Here is a 15,361-nt window from a genome sequence, read left to right as displayed (position 1 = left end):
AAGGTGCGGAGAGGTTGGACAAACTGAGAATAATTTTGGATGAATCGTGAATAGTACTCAGCAAGTCCAAGAAATGACCTTAGGGCATCCTTATCTTTAGGGACAGCAACATTGGAAATAGCTTTGGTTAAACAAATCTTTGGTTTAATACCATATGCAGAAATACTATGGCCCAAGTAGTCAAGTTCTTTTACCATGAATATGCATTTCTTAACACCCAGAGTTATGCCAACTTCTTGAAAGCGAGACAAAACTTTCCTTAACACTTTAAGATGCTCTGATCTATTTTTTGAATGGATCAGGACATCATCCTGATAGGCTTGTACATTAGGGATGTCATGCAAAATTGTGTCCATGAATTTTTGGAAGACACTGGCGGCAGAAGCCAAACCAAAAGGGAGTCTGAGATATTTGAATGCCCCGAAAGGGGTTATGAAGGTTGTTAACTCAGAGGAGGACCTCGAGAGGGGAATCTGATGGTAAGCACTCTTGAGGTCTAAAAGTGAGAAAATTTTTGATTCTGAAATACCTGTCAACAATTCTTGAATTTTAGGTAAGGGATGGCAATCCACAATGATGTTTTGATTAAGGGAGCGCAAATCCGCACATAAACGAATAGAGGAATCCTTTTTCTTAACGACAACAATGGGACTAACCCATAAAGAAGAATTGGTAGGGACAATAATGCCTTCTGAAACTAAATTGTCTAGAACTTTTTTAAGGTCATCTCTTACATTCAAAGGAACATTCCTCAGTTTATGACAGACAGGAATGGCATTGGGTTTCAATCTGATCAGATGCTCAAAATCTTTGATGTAGCCCACGGAATCTTTGAAAACCTCTGGAAATTCAGATATTAAATTCTGAATCTCTAAGTTTTCTTCATGAACTACATTAAAAATTGAGGTTTCATTGATTTGGACTGGTGTGTCAGAACCAGGAACCAATTTCAAACCCATTCTAGCTAAATCTTGCCATCCAACAATAAGTTTTCCATCAATGGCAATGTATACTTTAGTATTAGTAAACCTACCTAAACATTCAATTCTTGAAATAAAATATCCTAACATGTCAATACGTTTCTTATTATAGGCTTTGGGAATGATGTCAAGAGGAGATAAAGTTACATTCTTGCTCCAGATTTCATCAAATAAGGTATTAGAGATGATGGTAACAGGTGCCCCTGAATCTGCCATCATGTCTAATTCTACACCATCAACAATTACACAGCAAGTGGGGTCTTTGACAAGTGTAGTGTCTAGATCAAGCTCAACTAAATCAATGGAGAGAATTTTCCTTTCAGGAATAGACAGGTTAGAATCAACATTTTGAATAGAGTTAATGTGAAGATCATCAAATGGAGATTGCAAGAAAGACATTTCAATGTTGGAAACATTTACATTAGGGTCTTCAACAGAAGAAAGGTTATTGATTCTAACACCTTTCCTGTTTCTGCAAACAATATTAAAGTGGCCAATTTTGCTACAAAAAGTACATTTTTTACCCAACGCAGGACATGTGGGGCTGTTACTAAGGTGGCTTTTTGATCCACATCTAAAGCAATAAGAATTAAATTTCTTTTGAAAAGGTCTAAATGATGAGTTTTTTTGAAGAACAGCATTAATTTGTACATCCTTTTCATGTTGAAGAGGATTTCCATCGGTGATGCATCTGGAAGAAACAATCGACCTTTCTACACTTTTGGCCATATCCAACACTTCATTTAACGTGGGATCACGACAACTTAAAATCCTTTCCTGAATTTTTTTGTGATAGCAGTTGTAGACAAATTGGTCTCTTAAAACAGTATCTAGATATGCTCCAAAATTGCATTCCGCAGCCAAATTTCTTAAAACAGAGATGAAGTCTTCCACAGACTCATCTTGATGTTGTTTCCTTTTCATAAAGTTGAAACGTTCCATCATAACGCTTGGCTGATCAATAAATTTTTTATTCAATCTTGAAATTGCATCTGTGAAAACATTCCATCCTTCTCCATCTCCTGATGGAGGTACAGACAATGGAAGATTGTTGAAAATTTCTTTTCCTGCAGTACCCAAATGGCTATATAAAATGGCCAGCTTCCTTTTTGCAGAGTATTCATCTGCTCCAATGGCCACTAAGTAATTTTCAAAACTTATGAACCATAACTTCCATGACTCTTTAGGTTTACCAGGATTGGGTAAAAAATGGTTCAAATAAACAATTTGTTGACTAGTAGCCATGATAAAGTAGTTAAAACAGGAAGCTTTTTAAATTTCTTGTGAAATAGTAATAACAGTATATAACATGTAGTTAAAACGAAATGCAGGAAGTCTTTAAACTTGTAAATATAAAGTAAATACTTTTTTTTTAAAAATGCAGAAAGTCTTTTCTTTTGTAAATATGAAACAAATACCTTTTGGATTAGGTGTGCGCGCTGTTTAAAAGCAACTTGAGGGTCACTGGTTGAAGAAAATCAACTTTAAAATCACTCGTTACAGCGTTGTCATAGAGACGAGTGAATAAACCTGGCTGTGTGGGCGTGAGCGTAATGACGTTGAAGACGATGTCATACGCGTAGTTGGCCGCTAGGCAAATCAAACGCTGGTATCCCAAAACTGTGAAAATAGAAGAAATGTCTTACGGCTCAGCGCAGTGCCACAGGATGACGAGGTTTCCAGGAATGTAGTCGAAGATCAAAATCGAGCTTAGCGCGGTGCACACGAAAAATGAAGGTATTTGGGAAGAATGCGCAAAAATGGTGAAATGCTGATAAAATCGCCGAAGTTGCCGAGATGCTTGTCGCCAAAATGTGAAGAGCGATGGATACAGGAAGCAGACGGTGAAAGTATTGAGGAATACTTTATTTAAGTGAAATACAGCAGATCACAGGAGCGCAGCCTGTTCAAGTTAAGTCCAGGAAACAACTGACATAAACCACTCAAGATAAACTGTGCACATGAATGACTCGAGGGACGCACTTTTGAAGAGAAACATTCTCTTCAAAAGTGCGTGCACAATGATGGAACACTGAGCGGGTGCTGTCAACATGAGCGCGCCGTAGCGTGCTATGTTGACAATCAAATAAAGAACTTACATGTACTTTACAAAACTCAAATAAGATTAGAAACCCAGCAATGTGATATCAAAATTTGTGCGAGGTGTGTCGAATCTAACGAGGTATTTCTATGATAAAACGTATTGAAATTCAATTTGTATTGCATTATTGAGGTTTTTAATTTTTTTCACACAATGCTGTAAAAGCTAATTCCAAATTTAGAGTAGCTGACCTTGCAAACCATAAAGCTTTAAATAGCCTTTGCATATGGGCATATCAGCTGAAATTATTGATTCTATGCTCTTTTATTTATCTTCTTGTTTAGACCATGTACGTCCACAATTCTAATACGGGTTTGCAGAACATCATGGCCTCCAGTATCGTTTCAATAGGGAGGTTGACCGTCTAGTTATTTTTAGTAGATTGTTTGATGGGCGGTCACTTCCGGGATAGTGGGTGGGCTCTTTTCATTTTAACCCAATCGCAGATCTAACTGAGACATTACAGTCGCCTACGTAGATCCTTCTGTGACAGCCAGAGGATGTCGATCGGTATAATGCAGGTTCCCAATTGGCTTGCTGTGGCTTCACTTTTTTCGGTAGGACGGGTCTTCGGAAGAAAGGCGGCGACAATTAGAATTTAAAGAAAACTCAAGCGGGAGTCTGTGTAATAGTCCCGGGAACTTTTCACCTGTTTTGGGAGATTTGCCCTGTATGCTGGTATGTTGACATGTAACCATTTATAAATATACCTTTTCAGTGTACTGTAGAACGTTATTGCATACGTGTTTATATCAGCAATGGTAGTAAAGAAAAGCAGACAAGTGTTGATTGAAATGGGCTGCTTTTGTTTGTTTTGGAGTTTTTTTGTTGAAAGCAATTCAGCATGTAACTAGAGACTACCCACTGCTTTCGTCAGCATTGATTGGCATGTGTCCTGGATGACCAGGGGATTACTGACAGGCGCGATGATTTTGTTGGAGATTTCAAATCTGTTTTATCGCTAACCCTACAGCATCTCGCCACTTCTTGAAGACCATTGTAGAGAGACAGACCCCTTGCAACGCCTTTCTGAAGGGACTGGCAGTATTAGCAAATGTACACCCCTCCGTGTTAATCGATCTAAGGTCAGGAGTCGTTTAGAATTTGCGCCCGGATAATTTGATTTATGGACCTTTTATTTTATTCCGTTTGTCTCTACCGAGCTTTTCCGGACAAAACTTAGGTGGTTGGAAAATACTGGGACTGGCCTGTTGACTGTTTCCTTCAGACGTTGTCAAGTCAAACACTGCGTGTTGTCATGGTGTTGTTTACGATGTTCCGTAGTGCACCAAGTGTGCAGGGGAGGAATTACGTTCCTCTCTCTGAAAGGATTTTGGTTGTGGCATTGTGAGCCCTCCTATCAATTTTCTTCCGCCCGAGGCAAACTTTTTTGCTCAGAGGTGCATGTTGAAGGAATATGTAATGTGAGATAGGTAGCAACAATGTCCCTTATTATTTTGTTATTGGACATGTTATTAGTGTAGCTCCATGTTGTAAATTACTTCTCTACTATTCTCCTCTCTACTGCTCTGTTAGAATGTACCATGACATCATGCCTGAGTGACATCTCTGTGGTTTAGAGTGTCAGTTAGTCAACTCAGGTTGAGCTGTTATGAGCCTTCTCCTGGTGGGGCTACATCTGTACCTTCCATCTTCTCCTACTCACCTGTCCTAGAAGCAAGTTACTCTTTTTTTCACCAGGGGGAACGTCCAGAGGCGATCCAGTTTGGCTCCCACTCATTGGCTATCGCTGTACACATGTTCAAATACCTTGGTATTCAGGTTTACCGCACTGCGCCGGACCTAGTGGAGGGTAAGCTGGGTAAAACTATGAGATCCCTTAGGTCGCAGGTCACCTTTTGGTCCTCTCTACCACTCTCAGTGATGGGGCGAGTGGCGATTCCAAAATGGTGGTCCTACCACGGCTACTATACTTTTTTTACTAACCTGCAGGTTGTGATCCCAATCCTGCTTCTCAAATCCTTAAATACCACACTCTGCTTTGATCTGGGGTAACGGACGCCGTAGGGTGGGGCTAACCAAGCTACAGTTGGACACTGATAAGGGGGTGGGGTGGCTAGGCGCCCCGGATTACTGCCCACACTAGAATCCCACTGACAGACTTGCGCAATAAATGGTCCACGGACCTTGGCGCGGACCTGTCGGAAGGGGACTGGAACAGAACTCTGGCATACCCCAAAAAAATCCTGAGTACTGCCAAATTCAAATTCATTCAATATATGGTCCTGCATAGGGCGTATCTTACCCCACACCGGTTACAACGCATATTCCCAACCACACAACACCATTGCACTGGTTGTATGTCATGACAATGCGTGGTATTACCACGCGTGCCAGTACAATGCAGGAATTACAACGAAAGTCATTACAAGGAAAGTCATTACAAGGACTCTTGCTGGAGGGTGCTGGATAGTGGAATAGTTTAATTTTCTATTCCAACTCCTGCCCAAGTTGACAGTAGGGAAGGAGTTGGATAGAAAATTAAACTATTCCCTATCCAAGAGCGCTCTCCAGCGAAAGTCGTTGTAACGTCTTTTGTTGTAATTCCTGCGTTGTAATGGCAGTGTGGGGTAATCCCCGTGTTGTCATGGCTGTTCACCGTTGTCCCAGATGTAAATTGGATGACGCTGACCTGTTACATATGTTATGGCAGTCCCCTGTGCTCGCACCTTATTGGTCAGACATACTTATTTTGCTTGAATCTGCGGTCGGGTTTCCAGTCCCGAGCACCCCCGCAGTTTGCCTTTTAGGCCTGATACGCCGCCCCAAGGCACAGAAAGTGCAGCTTCGCTTTATAGACCTAACCTTACTCCGGCTAAACGCTCCATCACGATGAGGTGGAAATCGGCTACACCCCCACAGATTTATAGTTGGCATGGGGAGGTGGTGAGATGGGGAGGGGTGAAAAGAGTGCTGATTTCCGCTGGGAGGAAGCCCGGGGATTGCGCAAAAAGATTATCTCTCTGGACTGGGACAGTATTCTGGAAGCATTTATGGCCCTGGCTTCATCGCCTGTCCCGGTCACTCGGCACTAAAGGCATTTTGGCTGCCCAGCCCCCCTTCCAGATCACGCTAACATGTATTTCTACTTCATGCAGACTTTGCACCATAATGTATATTTAATGGATCTTGAATGTGCGCATGCAACCAGGAGTAGACAGTGGACCCTTTTGTCAAAAAGTTGTAAGTGGATGGGTTCAGATAAAGTTGGGGTTAGGGCGGGAGGGATGGGATAATTGCATTTATGTGCAACACCAATCCTCTTTTTTTAGGATGTATGTAGGTTGCATTGCGACATTGATTTGCTGGAGTATCATGTATGATTGCAACATGTTGTAACTCATGGGATGAAAACGGAAAATTAATAAAAAGTGTTTAAAAAAAAAATCCTAGCAGCAAGCTACAAAAAAGGATTATCTACTTATACTGTGTATCTTCCTTTACCACATTTTTTGAAGGTACAGATGTAGCCTCACCAGGAGCAGGCTCCTAGCAGCTCAGCATGAGTTGACTATCTGACAGTCTAAACCACAGAGAGGCACTCAGGCCTTCTATAATGTCATGGTACATTCTAAAAGAGCAGTACAGTGGAGAACAGTAGAGAAGTAATTTACTACACTCCACTACTAAAATATTGTTGTGATATGTGGTGGTTAGCTTTTTTTTTTAAACTAGGCTTTATTATTCAATGAGTTAAGCACGCGCTCTGAGACCTAGGCGTGAATTTTCAATTTCCGGAAATATTGACTCCACAGTTTATCCTTCTGAGGTCGAAAAAGAGTGCCAACTTGATTTCGTATTAATAATTGTATATAAAATATATATTTTGTGCTACTTCAGTACATTTATACTAGATTTGTATGCTGTGTAGTTGCGACAGCCATGCATGAATAACAGTAATAATACACTGGTCTCAGCCGACCCTGTTGGAATCGGTGGTGCTTGGCCAGTAAGAGAAGTAATGATGAACCTTCACTCGTAAGTTATAAGCCTTTTTATTCAACTGAGGAGCTCTCTGTCAACCGCCTCCTCATCCGTCTTCTGTCCGACTCGCCTATCCCTATGAAATCGAATCCTGGTGACAGAATTCCATTCTACAGTGATGGAAGCCACAACACACCACCCTCCATTACAACAAAATTGATCAGTTTAAAAAAAACAGCTCTAAATCTACATTAGAACAATTGGCTTAATGCATGAATCTTATTAGACCATATGTAAGATGCACAACAAAATGTACACCCGAAAAAATGCAACGCCCATAAAAAACAATATAACATGCATATTGAACAATGTAGATCGCTTACTTTTTATGTACAATAAAATCCTTAAACCATTGAGGTGGCCCCCCCTTCCTGCCCCCTCCCAATCAAATCAGCTGACCCCAACCTTCCTTTCTAAATCAATACATTCCTCAGTAGTACCTTGCATTTTATAACCACGTTAGTCAGTGGCACCTTGGATTTCACAACCATTCTCATGAACGAGATCAGCACCCGCATTAGCACATACATTTCCAGAATCGCCACCCACTACTTCACAATTAGACATGAGATTATATACTTCCCCCTGTAACTATTCAAAATCCTCATCATCACTCTTTATTCTTCCACATTCCTTTAGATCTCACAGCATCCCTGCTGAGGTTCCATATCTTGCCATCCTTCAGCCTGACTGCATTCTACTGTACCTCCAGGACTTCTTCAGGCTCTTAAAACTGACTCTCTCCCTTTCGCACTTTGATGGGTTTCTTAATACACACCCAATCCCCAACGTTGACCTGGATGCATTGGGCACAATGTTTAGCATTGTAATAAGCTGTACTCTTATCATGCTTACTTAAGTTTACTGCGAGCATCATCCAACGACTATTTTTCACCCCTCAGAACCAAATAACCAATCAGTATTGTATTTAGAACAATTTATTGTATTATGTATTTAGAGGTTTACATCCTCTCATCATAACAAATGGAGCCTATCTAGTACTGTCATTACAAGTTACTAGATCAGCCCAGACCACCTTAAACAACTGAATAACTCAATACTCCTTTGAATTCATATCGGATTGACTAATGTCTTCGATAACATGGTTGAACCTCTCCTCTGTGCCATTTCCACTGTGATTATATAATGATGTAGTTAGTACATATTCAAACACTTGGACACAGAAAACTAAGTAGGATTATACATACGCTGTTCTGGTTTACATTCCCATAATCGGTAGAAACATGTAATATGCCACCATAGATTTGACACATTGATCCTACGAATAACAGTCATACACTACAAACTTTAAATGGGGGTAATAATGAGGGAAGGGAAGGGTGGGGGGGAGGGGGTGGGGGAAGTATGTATGCGCCTGTATAATTCTGTTTTGTTTCTTGTAAGTAACAAGGACCCCCGGATGTAGTAGAAATAAAATTCTTAGGACAGGGCAAAACACAATGAAAAATAGCTTCCTATGCAATAATGATATATACAACATCTTAGTCTATGTGTCTAGTTAAAGTAACTGAATGTAACAGCAAAGTAATTAAAAAATGCAAAAATATATTCTTCACATATCAAATTTCATGAAGTATAAAAACCATATTATTCTGCACAAACATACAGTGATGTTGTTATTTATTACAGAAATCTTATTAAAAACACTTTTAAAAAGGGGACAATCCTGTAGCAAAATACTTAATCTTCGACGTGCGTTTCGGCGTAAAGTACGCCTTCGTCAGGGGAAGACACAAATCCTGAAATTTAATTAAAAAAAAATTACTAAACATTCGTTTACATTGTCATTACTCAGTTTTATAGTCCAAACTATACTTTAAGTAACATCATTTAACTGACACATAAAAAATGAACACATTGATTGACTTGGTATACCTTCATTTTATGTTCCTTTTAGAGTAAGAAATCTATGACATAACACACTAATTGAAATGGAAAAAGGAAAATAGAAAGAAGGGGAAAGATTTATAGGATGTGAAGAAAGTAGTGTTGGAGGTAAAAGGTTTGTGGACACCAAACATCCCAGTCTAACTTGTATAGCGCCCAGTGTGAATGGGGATACAGTCTAGAATGGTTACTTTGTATCTTATGGCCAGGAATCAAGAATGCCAGGAAATGGTGGTTTTAAAATATTCCGATGTGGCTGAGAACCTGTGAATATGTAGAAAATTGTCATTTATGCCAAGGTTCTATATTTTTATAAGGGATGGAAAGATGATGCTGACGGAGGCTTTTTTAGTCAGAATGAGGATACCTTTTGTCTTCTTTGGAGGTCCAACCAGGATACGGTAACACTGATCACGTCTGGAGATCACATGAGGTTTCTTAGGTATATGGGGTAATGCTCTGTTTCTTAATCAGGATCTGTAAATGGAGAGTTTAGGATTATATTACAGTTTCTTTCCCGCTTGATGAACTTTAGAATCGGATTGGATCAAAATTTCTAAATATTACTTGGCTTAAAATGTATAGATCTCACAGGTCTAGGCACAGAGTAGCATTCCGCATGGATGGCGGATGTACGAGAAAGCAATTATTTTCCCCAATAAGGAAGAGATATAGATGAGCCGTGTCCTGTCTTATTTATGTTTATCAAATTAATATACATGGCTGCAGTCTCTCTCTGGGGTGATTCAACATAAGTTGCCTAAAATACACACGCCTACTTGAGACGTAAAAAAGTGTTGTTGATGTCAGACCAGACTATATCATTTTAAGATTGTGACTTGGTCTTATCTTATATGTAACAGCATTGGCTAACGGTGCTAACTTCTTAGAGGTATTGTATACTGTAAACGTAAATATTATTACTAGAGTCCCGTCAATGCGGGCATAATTGGCTTAGGTTGCAAACAGTGCAGTCGGTGGGGGCTAACCGATACGGCTATGTAAATGTGTAGCTAGCACACCTGTGTAATCTAATTAAGCGTGTATTTATGAAGTTTAACCTGATATTGGGAGCCTCCCAGTGTAAGTAGTTGTGCCCACAACTCTTGATTAATACTGCTCTGTAGAGGCCTAGTGCACACTAGGTCTGCCTGGGAGCTCACCCTGTGTCCCTAGGGTTTCAAGTCTTTAGCTCATTAATCAATAGTAAAAAACAAAAGTTATTCCATGTTAATTAATTCACACGATTTTTTGTAGGTATAACGTTTTTTAGTGATATTGTATTCATTTGTATACAATCAAATCATAAATGATGTCATAATAAAAAAAGAAGAATAACAACTTCAGTTTTCAAAGAATGATCAGATTAGAACAATTGCATGGTAATACTTGAAAAAATGAAATATAAATCATTACATTTCCCAATGCATTTCGGGTCTACTACGACCCTTCTTCAGGGGAGTACAATTACGAATGACGAATCCAATCTTGATACTGTTTTGAACACATAAATCATCACATCAGTTCCGTTTTCAGAGCACTGTGAAAAAATAATAATATGTACCAATGTATTTACATAGTATATACATGATCTGAAAAATAGAATTAACACTGTAGTCCATGGGTGTAAATCCAAAGCGTTTAGGAACGAAAGAAATGAGGAAAGAAAATAGCTCATAGCCAAACGTGATGAATCAAAAGTATTTATAAACAAATGTAACACCCAGCACCTCCATGTGTGCGAAAAAAACCACGTGAAGGAAAAATGAGATGTGTATGAGATCAGTTAAAGTCCATAACCAAAGATGAGTGATAATCTAGAAGGGGGGAAGGCATCTACCTGAAGTTGGAAATATTGAATTTTCTGCGTGTCTATGACGGATTCAGTAAACCTGGAAAAACGTGTTCGGCCTCTGGGGGAAAGGTGGTAAATAGGCTCGAGTTAAAATTGAGGGAAAACGTAAGTGATCGACCCTATGGGGACGATACGTGCATTAAATTCTTACCCAAAATGTGGTGGATTATGTCTCCGATATACCAGAAGAAGAAACTTGTTCTATGCGGTTGTGGCTGCCGCTGTAACTAAGAATTAAAAAATGCGCGTAAGCTGCCCATACTTTTAAATGACCGGTGACTAGTTTCTAAGGTCTTCCATAGTATTCGCGTTTCTTACCTTGACGAACTGGCGTACAGTCACCTCTGACCTCACAAATGTTTCCGGTAACAACATCCGGTGTATAGACGTGTCCCTTAAATGACGGGCCTGTTCACGTTACGTGTTATTAAACTGTGGAATCTCATAGCGACATATTGTAGTGTGCTATATTTGCACTAAGATATGTATTAGGCAACAAGTGTCTGGTTTGCTAGATGTGCGTTTGGTATGCGGTGGTCACGCGAGTGACAAAGGGTGTGTTGCGAGTTTAGGGGAGATAAGAGTATTAAAAAACCAAGGTGGTGAGTATAATGGAGCAAGAAAAATAAGCAACATAAAAAAAGCTACATAAAAATAAGCAGCATAAAAATAACGAGTGAACTCTTTTAGTGTGGACTGCGTGTCAATTCTTTACAAAGGGTTACTTTAAAAACAATATAAACTCTGTTAGCACGAGTATATCAAGCGAAGGTAATCTGACAGAGGTCATATACAGTATACAGATCAATTGAGCTTGATAGAGATGTCTTCACATGAAAATAAATTGTCGCACAGTTGACTGTCTATAGGAAACATGCCATTTCATACTGGTCGTTAAGCCCACCTGGGGTCAATGTGCCCAATCTTTTTATCCAAAATGTTTCCCGCTGGGATAATGCTGTGTGATGATCCTTGCCCATGTGTTTCTCAACTATTTCTAATACAGTGAATCTGAGTTGTGGTATGGTATGGGTTGCTTGGGTCCAATGTGTCGCTAAACTGGATGTGGTGGACCTGTTACGTATGGTGCTCTTGTGTTCAATTATACGGGTCTTAATTTTGCGAGAGGTCCTCCCAACATAAGTTAATCCACACGGGCAAAGAATGGCATAGATCGCCCCTGTGGTGTTACAGTCAGCGCTGTGTTTTAGTTGTATGTCTTTACCAGTGTGAGGGTGGGCGAAAACCTTACTCACTATGGCATTGTTACACTGGCCACAATTGTGGCATTTCCGCATACCTCTAAAGGTGATTGTTTGGTTGTTACGTGGATGCTTCAGTATTTCTCTAATGTTTTTGGAACGAGTATGTGCCATGATGGGAAAGTTCTTGAAGATGTTAGCAAAATCAGGTTCATTGGCGATCATTTCCCAACGTTTCTTGATGATCTGTTTGATCCTTTGCGATTGTGTGGAGTGTTTCATTACAAATACAATTCGTTAATTGGCTGATTTTTCTGTTTTCTTCAATAGTTGTGTTCTTTCCATCTTCGAGACCTTCTGAACTGAAGCTTCAAGTATGTTTGGGGGGTAGCCCCTTTCACTGTATCATTTTACTTGTTCTTCCATAAGAGTGTTGCACTCAGTTGGATCTGAGGTGATTCTTTTTATTCTGATCAACTGTGAGGTGGGTAGGTGATCCTTAAGGTTTTTTGGGTGTGCGCTCGTGTAATGCAACGCATTATTGACATCCGTTGGTTTGCGAAAAACTTTAGTTGAGATGCCTTGTTGTGTCTTACAGATTTCTATATCTAGAAATTGTATCTTTTTGTCCTGGATATTGTAAGTAAATTGAATCCTCGGATTACATTCATTAAGTGTTTTGATCCTGCTTTCCAATTGACTTTTGGTGCCCTTCCAGATTATAAGGATGTCATCAATGAAACGTAAGAACAACACTAGGTTGTCTGTCCACTCCGTTTTGGATAAAATGTATTGTTGCTCAAAATACGCCATGAAGGTATTCGCGTATGCCGGCGCCCCAGAAAATCCCATTGATGTACCCGTTCTTTGCAAAAAGAACTGTGATTTCCAGGTGAAATAGCTATGGTACAGAGAGAAATGTAGGAGTTCTAATAGAAAAACTCCTAATTGTTGGTCAAAATCCGACTGTAAAAGTCTCCATTCTATGGCTTCCAAGCCTTCTGTGTGCACTATAGACGTGTAGAGTGCCACCACATCTATGGTGCTCAATATCGTGGTGTCATCAATGAGATCATTGACTTCTGCAAGTCTCTTTAAACAGTCAGTCGTGTCTTTCAGATATGTGTCCCAAGCTTGTACTAGTGGTTGCAAATGGTAATCAATGTAACGTCCTACAGGTTCATGGATAGAGCCACATCCTGCCACGATGGGTCTAAATGGTGGATCACTGGTGCTCTTATGTATAATTGGCAACATATATATATGTGGCACTTGGGGTGTGTTTGTCCTTAGATATTTGCCCGTATTATTGTTGATTATTCCTGCATGTTCCGCCTTTTTAACAATTTCATCCAATGTTTTACTGAATTCGTTTGTAGGGTCATGGTCAAGTAATATGTATGTTTCCACATCAAAAACATGCTGGTTGACTTTTTGATCATAGAGTGAGGTTTCCATCATAACTAGGGCTCCTCCCTTATCTGCGGGTTGGAATGTAATGGTGGTGTCCTGTTGCAGATTATTCAGAATTCTCCTTTCTTTTGTAGTTAAGTTCTGCTTTTTGGGAATCTGATATTTGATGGCCTCCAGATCTTTTCTCACAAGAGTCTCAAAATTGTCCAATATGTTGTGTGAGATAGGGTACATAAACTTGCTTTTAGGCTTGAGTTTTTCAGGCTGTCTGGTGGTTCCATTAGTGTCTATCGTGGAGAAAAACCACTTCAATCGTAGTTTACGTAAAAATCTAAAGAGAGCAATCTCTGTTTCTAGACCGTTTGAAACATACGTAGGTACAAATGAAGTACCCTTGTTCAAGACGCTTTCCTCTTCAATAGTTAACTTCCTTTTTGAGATGTTCACTACTAAGTTGTTTTTTTTTGTTACTTGTCTCTGTGGTCGTCCTGTTTACGTTACTTTTTTTATGACTTTGTCCCCTGCGGGTACGTCTGGGCGTGTTTCTAATGTCTGATCTGGTGGGTGAACTGACGACTGTCCTTCCGCTAAAAAAGACGGTTGAGTGCCCTTCGATGTGCTAGCTGTTGTGGTTTCTTGTGTCTCCACAACTGTTGATGTTGGTGCCGGTCTTCTTTGTAATGAGAGATCCTCATCCTGTACCACACTTTCTTCTGAGGATGTATTTTTTGGAGTTCTGCTAGTAAATCTCCTTTGTGCATAAGCTTCCGCCCATGTATAGACCTCGTCTAATTTATAGTCTATCGTATCTCTATGAAATTTGCGAATTTTGCGGTCGTGTACCTCCTTCGCATGGGTGTCCAGTCTAGTATTGATGTCTTCCAAAATCTTTGTCCAATCATCTTCTGGAATGTTCTTAGATAATTCAAGTTGAAGTTTGTAAATGTCTTCCTTGAGATCATTAAGTATTTGTGAAAGTTCTTCTATAATCAACAATATAAGGTCCAATGAACATTTGTTCAAGATCGCTTGCCACTTAATGATGAATGCTTTGTTAAATTTAAACAACATGGGTTTTAGGGCGATTCGTAATCCCCTAGGGATTCTTTTCACTTTGTGGTATTCAATTAATGTCGTTGCGTGAAGCCGTTGGTTAACCTCTCTTCGCATGGTATATTCTAATTGTTTCAACATTTGAGTTGTAGTGCCCTTAGACGTGCTGAATGTGCGTACTTGTTCAATCAACGAATATATGGATGCTGCTTCGTCTGTGCCATACACCTTTATTTCGGCCTGATTGAGAGTAAGGTTTGCTATTTCTTGGAAAGAAGCCATAGTAAATTATTCTTTGGGTGCTAGTCTAGTTCGGGGCTGGAGCGAAACTGCTATGTAAATGTGTAGCTAGCACACCTGTGTAATCTAATTAAGCGTGTATTTATGAAGTTTACCCTGATATTGGGAGCCTCCCAGTGTAAGTAGTTGTGCCCACAACTCTTGATTAATACTGCTCTGTAGAGGCCTAGTGCACACTAGGTCTGCCTGGGAGCTCACCCTGTGTCCCCAGGGTTTCAAGTCTTTAACTCATTAATCAATAGTAAAAAACAAAAGTTATTCCATGTTAATTAATTCACACGATTTTTTGTAGGTATAACGTTTTTTAGTGATATTGTATTCATTTGTATACAATCAAATCATAAATGATGTCATAATAAAAAGAGAAGAATAACAACTTCAGTTTTCAAAGAATGATCAGATTAGAACAATTGCATGGTAATACTTGAAAAAATGAAATATAAATCATAACATTTCCCAATGCATTTCGGGTCTACTACGACCCTTCTTCAGGGTAGTACAATTACGAATGACGAATCCAATCTTGATACTGTTTTGAACACAT

At 39.6% G+C, this 15,361-nt stretch overlaps 1 protein-coding gene across 1 annotated transcript in view; it reads left to right on the top strand.

Annotated features, from left to right (window-relative positions):
* The first annotated feature begins 3,569 nt into the window (after positions 1-3,569).
* PIBF1 (progesterone immunomodulatory binding factor 1) overlaps positions 3,570-15,361 on the top strand; it is a 797,165-nt gene continuing 785,373 nt past the window's right edge. Inside the window, exon 1 of the mRNA XM_086933412.1 lies at positions 3,570-3,759. The gene's annotated coding sequence lies outside the window, so the exon portion shown is untranslated. The remainder of the gene's footprint in view (positions 3,760-15,361) is intronic.

Source organism: Lissotriton vulgaris, chromosome 8 (genome assembly GCF_964263255.1).
Source record: "Lissotriton vulgaris chromosome 8, aLisVul1.2, whole genome shotgun sequence".
NCBI lineage: Eukaryota > Metazoa > Chordata > Amphibia > Caudata > Salamandridae > Lissotriton > Lissotriton vulgaris.
The sequence above is the reverse complement of the archived record's forward strand: the minus strand, read 5'-3'. Positions and strand labels throughout refer to the sequence as shown.